Consider the following 14,477-nt stretch of genomic DNA (forward strand, 5'->3'; position numbering starts at 1 on the left):
ACAACAACAAAAAAAAGAATAAGCAAAACAATCTCACAAACAAGCATAAAAAATCGATATAATCAACATTCAAGCAAACAACAATAAAAGGACAGAGAGAAAAATAATTTTTTGGATAGTGAAGACAGAGAAGAGAGAGGTGTGTATGAACTCGGAGCAGGGGATTAGAAATTGGATATAGAAGTAGGGTGAAATTTTAACGGGGTAAAAAGAAAGAATAGGGAAAATCTAAAGCAGGAAAAGGGTAAGAGAAATAGGACAACAAAAGAGGAAAAGTTAGGAAGTGAGTGATGACATAAAGGTAAAGTTGAGATAGAGTAGAATGATGCTAAAGGAAAGATGAAAATAGAATTTAGAACTCTAATCCCAAAGTAAAATAAAGAGATAATAAAATGACACTTTTTTTTATAAAAGGTAAAATAGTGGTAGTAATTATACTGATTGAAAATAGAAATGTAATAATTAAAAAGGTAAAATCAAGTGAGGAAAAAGAAAAAAATTAGTTCCTTAAGTAAAAGATGAAAAAAATAAAAAAATTAAAATGTGCAGTAGTGAAGGTCATTCACTTCCTCTACTGTTCTGTTTGGCATGCCTGTTTCCTAGTCAGGACAGTATTGTAGTTCCCTGCGTTCCACTGCTCCTCAGTGTTGCAAGCCAGTCCTGATTTTTAAGCAAGCAGTGAGTCTTAATTTCTTGTATTCCTTTATTTGTGATTACACAAGAGTAAATTTGTGATTCAACCCCTGGGTGGCAGTGTTTCTGGACTGACCTCCGGGTCTATAGGTCCTCTCTAGCCAGTGCTTAGATCCTGCTTTCCCTGTGGCACTCAATACCGGTTTGTGGGAGTAGGTTGTCTCAGAGCTGGTTCTCTGATGGTTATTCCCCGCTCTGATCCCCAGGTTCCAGAAAAGCAACTTTCCCCTACAGTCTCTTAGTGTGTCCCCAACTGGGTATCCTATGTATGGGGCTTATTAATCAGAAACAATGATTTAAAGAGGAAAAAGAAAAAAAAAAAAAAAAGAGCCAGCGTAAGTGTGCAAACTCCGGGGCTGCGCGCAAGTCTGTGCAGTCTTTTTTTCCCCCTTGGGTCTAAGCAGCTGGCACACTTTTAAAATTTTTAGGCTGTCCTTTTGCGTCAGATCAAAATGGGTTGCTTTTTAGAGATCCCCTCTGTTAGCAGCTCTGAGGACCCCCTTCCACATTCACGGATTATGCCAGCCCCAACAGCCACGGATTTTTCTAGGCGCAAACTTCCCCTGGTCCTCCAGCTCCCACAGTGCGCGCGTTTCTCTGTTCTGCCAGGACCAGAGACCTCACCTTTTCCCAGGCGAAATCTGACCTTTCCATGGTAGAGTGTAGAGCTCCTCTGAATCCGCATGTTTGCGCCAATTGGGGACCGGTGTTCTGGGGTTCGCAGCTCTTCGGTGGGTGTCGTAGTTTTGTAGATTTTCAGGCTTCCGATAACATCCACTTTCCCCTTCAAGATGGCGCGGTCTCCGCGTCTGAGCCGGTCACTCTGGGAGGGAACCCAGCAGCAGTGGGGGCTGCTTGGTCAGGGGAGCTCGTCCAGCAGCCCCTCACCATCTCCTGGAGTATAGCTGTCCCTCAACTCACCAACAAACACTCCCCAAGAACAGTGCGACCCTCAGCTGTTCTTTCTATATGCTCCAGGACAAGGCTCGGGACACGTCTGTCTATTCCGCCACCATTTTTTATCTCCTTGATTGAACATATTGAATATACGTCTAGAAAATGACCCAGCAGTTACTGGTAGGTTGGCTTCTGGGTAACAGTGCAATTCCAAGTGAAGAGTGGTCACAGAAGCCCACGTGGCAGGGCCCATTCCAGCACTGAGCAGTACAGCGGGGACTGGCATCTCCCTTCCTGAGAGTCATGCTATCTGCCTAGTGTGTGAGTGTGTGTGTATGAGTGTGTGTGTGTGTGTGTGTGTGTGTGTGTGTGTGTGTGTGTGTGTTTAGGGTCAGCATTGCATCAGAAAGCTATCTTCTTTGGGCTTCTCACGTAGCAAGCAAACTTTCAGCAATGTGGCCTTCTGTAGTTGTCTTCTGTCCCATTGGGTGTTCTTAAGCATCTAATGGTTTCACAAACTGGCATCTGGCAACTTCATGACTCTCTGGAATTTTGGTTGGCACCCTAAGTCAGACCCAGTCCAGGACCTGCCATTGGTGGGGTTTCTAAGCCCTCAGATCAGCTTGCTTTCATGGGGCCTCTGCAAATGTCTTTGCATTTGTATACCTATAGTACCAATAGCAGGGCTGTGTCCTGGGAGGGAGTAGGGGACAGGCCACAGAGTGTGGGGTGCAGAATAAGGAAGAACAAATAGGTTTCTTTTTTTCAGGGTGCAGAACTGGTCTTGGTGGTGGTGGGGGGTGTTGCAGCACTTGGCCATGCAATCACCTTCATTCACACCTGCATCTACCCCACAGGTTTATTGAGCACTTACTGGTGCCAGGTACCACTCTGGGTGCTCACAGATCCCTGTTCTCATTCAGTTTGCATCTATTTGTGTCTATGGATGAGAGAGAGAGGTGGGGGGAGAGAGTGTGTGTAAGGTATACAGAAAATAAGCATAAAGTAAGTTGGGGCTTGGACAGCAATGGCCTCTCTGAATGGAAACATTTAAGTATAGCCTGAGCGAGTGGCCAGGGAAGATCGAGGGCAGAGAGTTCCAGGTAGAGGGAACAGCAAGCACAGAAGGCAGAGGAAGCACAGAGCGCTCAGAGGCAGGAGGGAGGTCTGGGGAACTGGGGCTTGGGAGAGCAGAAGTGGGATTTGGTGAGGTGGGGAAAAATTTCCTGGGTCTTCTGGTACAGATTTTATTCTCAGTGCCAATGGTAAGGGAATTCCATGACCTGATCTGCAGTTTTAAAAGCTAAGTGGAGACTAGACTGTAGGGGGATGAGGAAGAAGGTGAGAAGGAGAGTTAGAAGGTCATTGCCATGATCCTCAGGAATCACTAAACCATCTTCCCTTTCATTCCCCGTCTTTTCCCAATGCAGCCTTCATTCTGTAAGCACTGTGTCTCAGGTACAAGTTTGAAGGGAAGAAGGCAATCTCCTTGAACAAATTCTTCTTTTTAGGGCTGGGTCATTAACCCACTCAGAGAGTATATGCCTTTTTAAAGGCTTGTTAACCACTATGGATTTCTGATAGAATTTCAGGCGGGGAAGGGAAAGCCTTATGGCAGACTTGGCCAGGACTGACATTTACAGCTTCTCAAACTTGACTGTGTTAAAAGGCAGATTCCTAGCCAGTAGGACTGTGAAGGGGCCTGAGATTTTGCCTTTCTATCACATATTCACTCATTCATTTGTTCATTATTTCTGAAGGGTATCAGAGTATCTCACTCCCAAATATGCTGCTTTGGTATAGGATTGTTTTGAACTGGAGGCAATGGAGAAAAAGACATAGGAAGATTTCTCTGCTCTGCCTATCTGCCTAAATGCAGGGCGTACATTTTCCTTTCGAAGGTGGCATAAATTCTGCCCGTCTCCTCTCCTCCACTTCCTATACCCTGAGGAGGAGATCCACCCTTATCACTAGAGACAGAGGGCCAGCGCTGAGATGAGTCTGCATAAACAAACCTTACTAAATAACCATTATCTACCACTACTTTGTCCTGTATATTTACTTTCCCACAATTTCCCTCCACTAAAAGTGTCCTTTCCTCTCTCTAGTCACTTCTTAACAATTTGTTACCCTTTGTTAAAATGGTATAGAAGCCCCCATGTTTAACTGTTTTTTTTTTTTTTTTTGGTTTGTTTTTTGCTTCTTTTCCATATAGCCCCCTTGCATGTGAATGTGTTAACATCAAATTAAGTTTGTATGCTTTTCTTTGGTTAGTTTGTCTTTTTTCATTTAATTTGCAGACTCCAGATACAGAACCTAAGAGAGCAGAGGAAAAGTTTTTCCTTCCCTGCAGTTCATTTATTCTGTTTGTTGGTTACTAGGCTCCATCATATTTAAGGAGATGAAAGAGTTTTTTGAGGAGGTTGCCAAAATGTATGTTTTTATTGAGTCTTTGGAAAGCTGGACACATCTGGGTTCTAGTATTCCTGATCCCCGGCCAGCAGTGTTTAAAAACTGCCTATCTGAAAAAAAAAAAAAAAAAAAAAGGTCTTGATTTATAGTATTTATTGATTTCTCTGATGTAAATCATTCACCAAGGCTGACTTCCAGCTACCAGCATGACATAATAATACCATAAATATAGATAATAACAGATGTATAGATAACCTCAAGAACATAAATAATAGCCAAATATAGTCAAATAATTAGGAAGTAATGAGCTTTTAGTCTTTTATGCTTTTTTAAACATAATTTATTTCAGTGTAAGTTTTGTAAATTAATTTTTAATAATGCTGTATTTAATAACTGGCTCACAAAATTGCTGAAAATCTAACAATCTCTTCCTCAGTCCATTCTTGGCCTCAGGTTCCAAATAAAACCCCTGTTTTGTAAACACTGTGCATCTTGGGTAATGGTGTCCAAGGGAAGGAAACAATCTTCTTCACCAAATTCTCCATCACTGCCTGAGGCCCTTCCCATTCTTGTTATCAAGTGAGTTCTGGGTCTCAGAATTCTGATTTTTTTCCTTTTTTGTGTGTGGGTGATGGTAAATGATGGGAGAGATTTTAGAGATGAAAAATGTTTGTGAAAGTGAGGATGACAATGACGAATGTTTGTAGGATATGGGGAAAAGGAACTACCTGAAATGTCAAGTCTCCCACCCCTTGCTCTCTTAACTACATTGTCTTTTGAAATAGGCAAGCAATCTGAGGCTCAGAGAGGAGGTGATATTTGTCTAAGGTCACACAGCTAGAAAGTTCTAGTACTTAGATTCAAACCAAGGTGTCTTGATACCAAACTAGCCTGCTTAAGAAAAATTTTATAGATATCCTATCTAATAAAACAGTAATATGCAAATTGACCATCACTCCAACACACAAGATGGCTGCCTGCATGTGGTCAAAGATGGCTACCCCCATGTGGACACAAGATGGCCGCCACAAGATGGCCAGCAGGGGAGGGCAGTTGGGAGGGACCAGGCCTGCGAGGGCGGGCAGTTGGGGGCAATCAAGCCTTCAGGGGAGGGCAGTTAGGGATGACCAGGCCTGCAGGGGAGGGCAGTTAGGGATGACGAGGCCAGCATAGGAGGGAAGTTGGGGGCGACTGGGCCGGCAGAGGAGGGCAGTTGGGGGGGACCCAGGCCTGCAGGGGAGAGCAGTTGGGGGGACCAGGACTGCAGGGGAGGGCAGTTAGGGGTGACCAGGCCTGCAGGGGAGGGCAGTTAGGGGTGACCAGGCCTGCAGGGGAGGGCAGTTAGGGGCAATCAGGCCGGCAGGGGAGCAGTTAGGCATCAATCAGGCTGGCAGGGGACTGGTTAGGGGGTGATCAGGCTGGCAGGCAGAAGCGGTTAGGGGCAATCAGGAAGGCAGGCAGGCAAGCAGTTGGGAGCCAGCAGTCCTGGATTGTGAGAGGGATGTCCGACTGCCCGTTTAGGAATTAAAATAGGTCATTTTAATTCCTGATTCCTACCAGGATCAGGCCTAAACGAGCAGTCTGACATCCCTCGAGGGGTCCCAGATTGGAGAGTGTGCAGGCTGGGCTGATGGACATCCCCCCATGCACGAATTTTGTGCACTGGGCCTTTAGTAGGTATATATTTATATACATATGTACTTGGAAATATATGTATATATCTATATCTATAGTTTAAAAAAAAGAATTCTAAAGGCATAAAGCAGGGGTCCTCAAACTACGGCCCGTGGGCCACATGCAGCCCGCCGAGGCCATTTATCCAGCCCGCCGGGTGCCGCTGCCTGTCCTGCTTAGCAGCCGACTCGTCCCAGGCCCGCAGTGCGCATAGGAATTTGTTCATAGTTTTTTTTTTAAATATAGTTCAGCCCTCCAGTGGTCTGAGGGACAGTGAACTGGGCCCTGTTTAAAAAGTTTGAGGACCCCTGGCATAAAGAGTAGTACAGTGCCCCATCCCTTCCCATTCCATTGCTACTCTATGGAGGCAAGCATTTTCAATTCTACTATTCTGGTATTTGCTTCAATATATTGAAATGCAATGGTTATATCACTATATCTTAAATTTTCAGCTTTAAATATCATTTGTTGATTTCTAAAGGTAAAGATTTGACTTTCTTATACTCCACACTCTTCTGTCCCCCCTCCAAACATACACATACACACACACTTACACACACACACAGCTGCTGCTCCCCTAACTACCAATATATTTTTATCATACTTTTGGTGTGCTCTTTATTTATGTGTACATTGTGACTATGGAAATATTAGTCACTGCTGAGTCATGCAATGTACTATTACTATTTTTTTGTAATGCATTATTATTAAATTTACTTTCAGGAACAAGTATTTATTTTCCCCCCCAGAGTTAATAATCCTTTTGCTTTTCTTGTTTGCTTAGTTTTCTAGTATCAATAACTAATTCATCCCACAATTCTTTTAACAATGTCTTTCTCTTCTAGGGGATATCTATCCTGGATTTCTCTACCCTTTTGCTATCTGGACTGATTGCTTGCTAAGCTAAGTACACTTGTTCCGGGATCTCCTTTCACCATTTTCTTGGGAATTCCCCTCACTTTTTGTTATGTTGGATTCCTTGTTTCCTGGATACCATATTTTCCTTTGACTCATTGTCATTGTACTGGGGTACACTGCAGTATCTTCCTGAAAATAAGCACAGGGGAGATACATTTTTTTTTGGCATGTCTGAAATGTTTTTGTTCTGCTTGGACACATAATTAATAGTTTGGCTGAGTATAGAATTTTAGGTTGGAAATCATTTCCCTTGATGATTCTGGAGACATTGCCTTATTGTTTCCTAGCTTTGAGAAATTGATTGCCATTTAAATACCCGACTCCCCTCACTCCCAATTTTTCTGTTTCTCTATGGAATCTTTTAGAATTGCCTCTTTTCCATCTATGACCATTTTTATTTAAAAATTTAAATGTCAAATCTATCAATCAGCTCCTCTCCAGAATACGAAAAGATTACAAACTACATGAAGACAAGGCTGCTACAGCCAAGTGCCTCACAGAGAGAATGCAGCAAGAGCTGTTGGAGTCATTTTAGATGCTTTAAGGAGCAGCTTGTGAAATGGAGAAATTAGGATGGATCTTGAGTACACTTCCAAAGAATGAGCTCCATTAGAATGGTCTCTCCTGGGGAGTCCTGTGATAGAAACTCATTGCTGGAGTTATTTAAAAATGAACTCTCATAACTCTTCAGGGACCCATCCTGTGCTGATAAGGGGTGGACAAGATACAGAAATAGGTCATTTTAATTCCTGATTTCTGTAAAAACTACTGTTCTTATGGTACATTGAGATTTTTGATTGAATTTCAGTTTCTGCTTAAGTACCCAAGAAGTTTCCCAGTCTGAGCTGAAAGTGAACAATGTGTCAGGCTCTGGAAGAATTGGAGGAAGCTTCTCCTTGTGGCTGTGTTCCTCTCTGCTCTTTGTCAGGATTCTCCTTGTTAGTGGTCAGCTGCAAGACCCCTGTGTCCTGGCCAAGGTTCTTCTGTGAGGGGAAGAAACAGAATATTGGGGACCAGCTATAATTATAAGAAATATTAATCATGCTCTGTTAATCATGATTGTTTTGTTCTGGTAAAAGAAGGCACTTTCAAACCTGGCTGGGAGTTGCACGGAGGACCTGGGATCTCACCTGGAAATTAGGCCCATCCTCTCTAGCTGGGAACTGCCTATTATCATGGAAAGATTAACAACCTTGTTGCAGAAACCAGAGGCCCTAGCCCTTTGCATACCCCCATGCCTTTGCCACCCCTCAGCCCACATTGCCTGTTAACTGCCTACTTTGCACACCCATTCTCATCCCTTTTGCCCACTTCCCCAGGTTATCTTTGTCCTTCTACCCAATATAAGCAGCTGGCTTATGGTGGGGTGCAGAGCAGATTTTCATGGATGACCTGCTGCTCTCCCATACTGCTAGCATTATTGGAATAAATGTTCATGTATGATTCAACCATGTCTCTGCTTAATTGGCTCAAGTAGTGACAGGCAGTGAGGACCCATTGATTGTCTGGTTACAGTTTCACTTCTGGGTGTGCAGTGCCATGAAAGCAGCCTCAGCTCCCCACCTGACTCTGAAGGCTGCCACTTGAGTACACAAGTCTGTGGTTCCCAGCCAGGGCCCCAAGGCTGCTGGGAATAGTGACATATGCTACACAGTCTGATTCCCAAAGAGCTGAAGCAGGCCTGCTGAGAGGCCCATAAAATCCCTGCCTAAATTCCCTGTCTCCGTATGCTCCAAGAGGTGTTTGCTTGGCTTTGGGCTGCTGGGTAGAAGGGAGCTCTGCTAATGGTATTGTTTGCGGAGTTAATTGTTCTGTTTGATCTGAGGCTCCTCTAGGGTGCAGAGGGAAATGTATTTGGTCAGGGTTTTCCTCAAGCAAAGTTTACCTCACAAGCAAAGGGGAAGAAAGGAAAAAGGAGTTGCAGGAGAGGGAAGACAGGAAATCAGTGGAAGCTTTGCTAGGCTCTGTGTGGGGCTGAGGATTCACAGCCAAGGCAATGGGGAGGGTCTGGAACCCAGTTAAAGCAGAGGTCTTCTCTGGCTAAAGGAACAATAAAGCATATTCCTTTTTATTTATATTGTCTACATTATGTATTTTCAAAGAAAAGTTTTATAGATTATAATAAAGAGTGCATATAATACAGGCTGGGTCAAAAGTAGGTTCATAAGGAAAATAACACAATAATCCTATATAATAAAGAGGTATTATGCAAATTGACCATCACTCACACACACAAGATGGCCGCCCCCATGTGGAAACAAGATGGCCGCCACAAGATGGCCAGCAGGGGAGGGCAGTTGTGCGTGATCAGGCCTGCAGGGTAGGACAGTTGGGAGGGACCCAGGCCTGCAGGGGAGGGCTGTTAGGGGCAACCAGGCCTGCAGGGGAGGGCAGTTGGGGGGGACCAGGCCTGTAGGGGAGGGCAGTTAGGGGCGACCAGGCTGGCAGGGGAGGGCAGTTAGGGGCCGGCAGGGGAGCAGTTAGGTGTTGATTAGGCTGGCAGGGGAGTGGTTAGGGGGTGATCAAATTGGCAGGCAGAAGCGGTTAGGGGCAATCAGGCAGGCAGGCAGGCAGGCGAGCAGTTGGGAGCCAACAGTGCTGTATTGTGAGAGGGATGTCCGACTGCCCATTTAGGCCCAATCATTGGATCAGGCCTAAATGGGCAGTGGGACATCCCTCGAGGGGTCCCAGATTGGAGAGGGTGCAGGCTGGGCTGAGGGACACCCCCCCCCCCCCGCATGAATTTCTTATACCGGGCCTCTAGCTAATAAATAATAATGTAAGAATAAACTGTTTCATGTATTTTGCCATAGCCTGTATAAGACTATTGGAAAGAAAAATCAGACACTACTACACTGAGGATGGGGAGAAAGAATCATACCAAAACCCTAACCTAATTTGGCTACCAAAAACTAAGTGTCAAATTAGTCCTGGATATTTGGAAATTGAGCTAAGGCGTAAATGGAAATACCTAGGAGATCTGATTTTCACTGTCTAATAAGGGATACATATTAGATCAGGAGGAGAGAGGAATTATTTTTTAATCTTAAATTCTGAGCTGATATATTGAAGAGATAATTTTCCTGTCATCTCCACCTCATGGTGTTGGTGTAAAAGAAATAAAATTATTCAGGAAGAAATATCTTCTAAAATATACCAGAAGGGTGACATGTATGGTAATCTTGTTATTGTTGGTGACAATTCCTTGAAAAGCAATTTTGTGCGTGCGTGTGTGTGTGTGTGTGTGTGTGTGTGTGTGTGTGTGTGTATGTGTTTGCATACAAGTCCTTGGTTGATTACCTCCCACTCACCCTCCCTCCCCGACCTTCCCTCTGAGGTTCAGCACTCTGTTCCATGCTTCCACATCTCTGGATCCACTCCGTTCATCAGTTTATTTTGTTAATTAGATTCCACAATGAGTGAAGTCATGTGATACTTGTCTTTCTCTGACTGACTTATTTCACTTAGCATGATACTCTCTAGGTTGCTCCATGCTGCCTCAAAGGGTAAGAGATTCTTCTTTTTTACTGCTGCATAGTATTCCATGGTATAAATGTACCACAGATTTTTTATCCATTCATCTACTGATGGGCACTTGGGCTGTTTCCAGATCTTAGCTATTGTAAATTGTGCTGCTATGACCATAGGGGTGCATGCATTCTTTCTGATTCGTATTTCTTAGGATATATTCCTATAAGTGGGATCATATTTTGCAATGATACATCTGATAAAGGGTTAATATCCAAAATATATAAGGAACTCATGCAATTTTGTTTTTGGACTGGCTTCCGCAGGTAAATGAGGCAGGGTAGTTATGCCTGGAGCATCCATACCACCCACTGAATTCCATCCGCAAATCTAGTTTCATTTGTTTTCAAATGAAATGGCTGGGGGATTGGGGAGCTGAAGCTTTTTGTATAGATGCTAAGATCAAAGAACAAGTTTCCAGAAGAACAACACACAGAGGGAATGCTAAGAGGGGAGGAGGAAGTGAAGACTGAGACAGGCAGCCTCTAGCTCTAACCAAGAGTGACTGCTCCAACCAAATGCTCCCACTTCATTTATAACCTTCTAAACTCTCCTCACTTTTCTTTGCTTCTCATCCGTTGTCCAGAATAAGTAGGAACCTATGAGTCATTTACAAATTTTGCAAGTAACACGTGTTCCTTGGTGCTCCTGCCAATTTACCAAACCCTAGGACAGGGGTTTTTGAGATGAATGTACTGATTCTGAATCTACAGAAGGTAGGATCTGATGTATGTGTGTGTGTTCATAAGCCCACCAGTGATTCTGATGTACAGAGAAGTTGGGGGCCACTCCCCGAGGCTCCACTTATATGTGCAGTTTTAGAGTTGAGGGACAAGTATGCTCATTGGGAATTCAGAGACTGGAATTAAATAGAAATATAGTTATAGCTCTGTGTTTTTCATACCACTACATTCACTTTATTTTTTCCTGAAAGGTTATAAATGTTCAATAAATGGAAGTCTCCTCTCATTCTCCTCCTACTTTGTCAACTGATGGGGGCTTTAAACACTTCACGATTTCATGGGTTTAGACAGACCAGTGCCATTTGATTCAACTTAATGAAGCAGGTGGCTTCTGCACTCAGCCCTGAGATGCCCCCTTCTTTCCTTTGTGCTCCTTGGTCACTTTTCTCTCAATCAGTTTTCCTACCGCTGAAGTCTCATTTCTTTGCAGCTGATTGTTCCCAGGACAATGTGTGTCCCCAGGACAGGGATGGTCTTCAACTCTTTACTCCTGGACTCAGTATAGGATCTGGCCCAGAATTTCTCAAGCATCTACTGTGTGACAGAGACTGTGCTGGGCACACATACAGCTCATTGCATTTTACTGTCATAATGGCACAGGAGTGACAAGTTTGAGCTGAGGAATGCTTGAGTTTTCAAGCCTGAGCTTATGCTCTTTCCTGGTGCAAAGGTCAGAATGCTTTCTTTGTGCAAGTGTCAGAGATGCTATCAACCTTCTTAACCAAAGGGGAAACTCTCTGGCTCATGTAACTAAAAAGTTGAGGGGAGGAGTTGGTTTTTCAGCATGGGTCAGTGCTGGTTCTCCCCCAAATTAAGAATCTGCATCTCCAACTCTTCTCACTCTGCTTTTCCTCTTGGTTAGGCTCCTCACTTGTGGTGGCTCCAGCCACCAGCAGCTCCACGCTCTTTCACCCTGCTCCCTATTCCCAGCAGCAGAAGGAGAGCTTTCTCCGAATTCCTGGAAGAGTCAGGGTCTGCTGCTCCTTGGTCTAGAATGGGCCCTGTAAGGGTGTGAAACTCTGGGTAGTCCTGGGTGAAGTGACAGCTTCTGAATGAAGGGCAGCAGCATCCCAAACCTGATGCGTGGAGGTGAGAGGTGCCAGAAAATGGAAAGGATGCTAGAGTGCATATAGGACAGATGCCTCTCCTTCTTTCTGCCAGCCCTTGTTCTCACTGCAGCCTGGTGAGCTCTATAGATGTCCACCTACTCCCTAAGTACCTCTGGCAGCTCCTGGGCCCATCATTTAGTTTTTCTTGGTGGTGCTTTATCTTCTCAGTCTTGCAGGGACTCAGGCTTTGCAGGAGAGCACCATGCAGGACACACAGTACTATGTCAAACTCCTGACTGTCTTTAGAAACATGAATATTGGAGTCAGCCATCTACCCTTCTCTAGTCACTTCCTAGTTTGTACATGAAGAAGTCATGGGTGGCAAATAGAGCTCTTGGGCTGCTGCTCCTCTTTCCTGCTCTCCTGCTCAGGTGAGACACCTGGGAGTCCTTCTTCACCCAGGGACCCAGGCAGCCTCTGTTACCAGTTTGGGTTGATACTTTAGAAGGAATCTTGTCACCATCTCTGAACCCTTCCACAAGAATGTTCTATGTCTCAGCATGATTCTTTAGTAAAGACTATGCTGTCCACACAGCATATATATAAGATGTTCCAGAAATCTCTAGCTTAGTATGAAAACCAGTTATTCCTTATTCACAGTTCCCCAAGGATGCAGCCGGAAACTCCACTGAAGCAAGTTACAATGCTTTGAATACCCAGCAAATGAATCTGAGTGCAAAGCTTGTTACAGACGCCCCAGGGAAGGAGCCCAGGATCCCGACCTGTTCAGCAATTCAAAGTAATGTTACCGGATGGTCAATTCCAGCCCTCTCCCTAGGGATGCAAAATGAAAGGGAACAGGCCATGCTCAGGAAACTTAGGCACTGGTTAGCCTGCACACGTGGTTATTCGACAGCTCTGACACAGGCCAAATCTGCAAAGGGGAAAGGAGTGCCTTTGCTCCTTGTAGTCTTATCTTTGTTTATTTCTCTGCTAATTACAAAGCTGGAATAAGTGAGTTATCATGGAGGACTGTGAGGCCAACCTGCAGAAAACAAGGCTTCTGATGGAGCAATAGCCAGCCACCAAGTGTAAACAGTGGTCTGACCTTATTCAGAAAGGAGGCAAAGTCTCCACTTGAGTTTCAGTGGAAGGGACAGATAATTCTACGGCTCTCTCGGCTGTTCTTGCAGTTTCAATTAATCTTAGTGGCCTGTGGTTGTTCATAAAGTCTCTGATGTTATTTCTGTGGTTCCCTGGCCCTCATCGAAGCCCACCTCAGGTACCCGGATGCCCTGTTCTCATTGTCCTGCAGCTCCTGCCAGGACCTGAGTGAGCTGTGGATGTCCAATAAAATGCAGTCCCTCAGTAGTTCTTTTGATATGCACCCCTGTCTATCTCCAATCATCGTAGTGGCGCACATGAGACCTGTGTTCACAGGCAAGCGTTTTGCTACATGCCATCTGCTTCAGGCTGTTCCCCGCTCTCTCTGGGCCTTTATGGAAAATGTGCTCCTTAGCACACAGGCATTTGGTGAGATGAGCAGCTGCCAGTGTCCAAGCTTAATGATAACAAAGAACATTAATGCCAGGCCCAGGGGCTTTACTCTGCACAACTCAGTGTCCCTTGTGGGATGGAGGGATGGCTGCTGGAGAGGGAGAACAAAGCTTGCACTGGCTAGGGCTGTTTGCTCTCCTGCTGATGGGAAGTCAAGAGTCCCACACTCACCCTATGTAGGGCAAAGATTGTCCCCTGAGTTAGCACAAGCAGGTTCTGACCACAGGAATGGACTCTTCCCCCCTGACAGTTTAACTAGGTTGGTTTTTGTGTTCTAATGTTTTTTCTTTTATCTTTGCAGTGCCTGGTAGCATTTCACACCAATGACCACCTTGTTTTCCTTAATAGTCTTTGGCTCTTGGCTGTTATTCTGTCCCTTTTCTGCTGGGTGGCTGGGCTGGGTCACCCCAGGATCTGTCCTTGGACCTATTCTCTTCATTCTCATCACTGCTTTTGTGGGCTCTTTCTTGCAGCAGTGTCTTGAATCTCCAGATTAAACTCTTGACCCCAACAGCCTGTGGACCATCTCTGCCCCTAAATGTAGATGTCCAAAGGCAAATTGTCACTTCTCATCCTTGACCTGCTCCTGACCTCCAGTGCCCCCAGAATGGAGACATCAGTCCATGGCCAAACAAGGGCTATAGACAGCTTAGACCCTGCAAGACACACGGCAGAGGCTGGATCTCTGTTCAGAGCTAGTCCTAGAGGGCCACCTGGGTGGTTAGTGAGATGCCAGGAGGGGAGTGCAGAGTGGTTCAGGCAGCAGAGGGGCCCCCAGGAGTGCATAAGGTCACAGGGGGAAAGGAACACAGAGTCCAGGCAGGGGCTGCAGCCAGCCATAAGGTTTAGGGCTGGGTCCACGGCAGGCTGTCACCTTGTGGGTGACCATTAGAGCCCTCCAGTCATTCGGGCACATCATATGTAGCACCTAGTTCCCCACTGTCACACGGATACTTTGGTGATAGTATTGTCAGGTTGGATAGAAATTGTGCACAGTTCAATTTCT

Source organism: Plecotus auritus (genome assembly GCF_963455305.1).
Source record: "Plecotus auritus genome assembly, chromosome: 6".
Lineage (NCBI taxonomy): Eukaryota > Metazoa > Chordata > Mammalia > Chiroptera > Vespertilionidae > Plecotus > Plecotus auritus.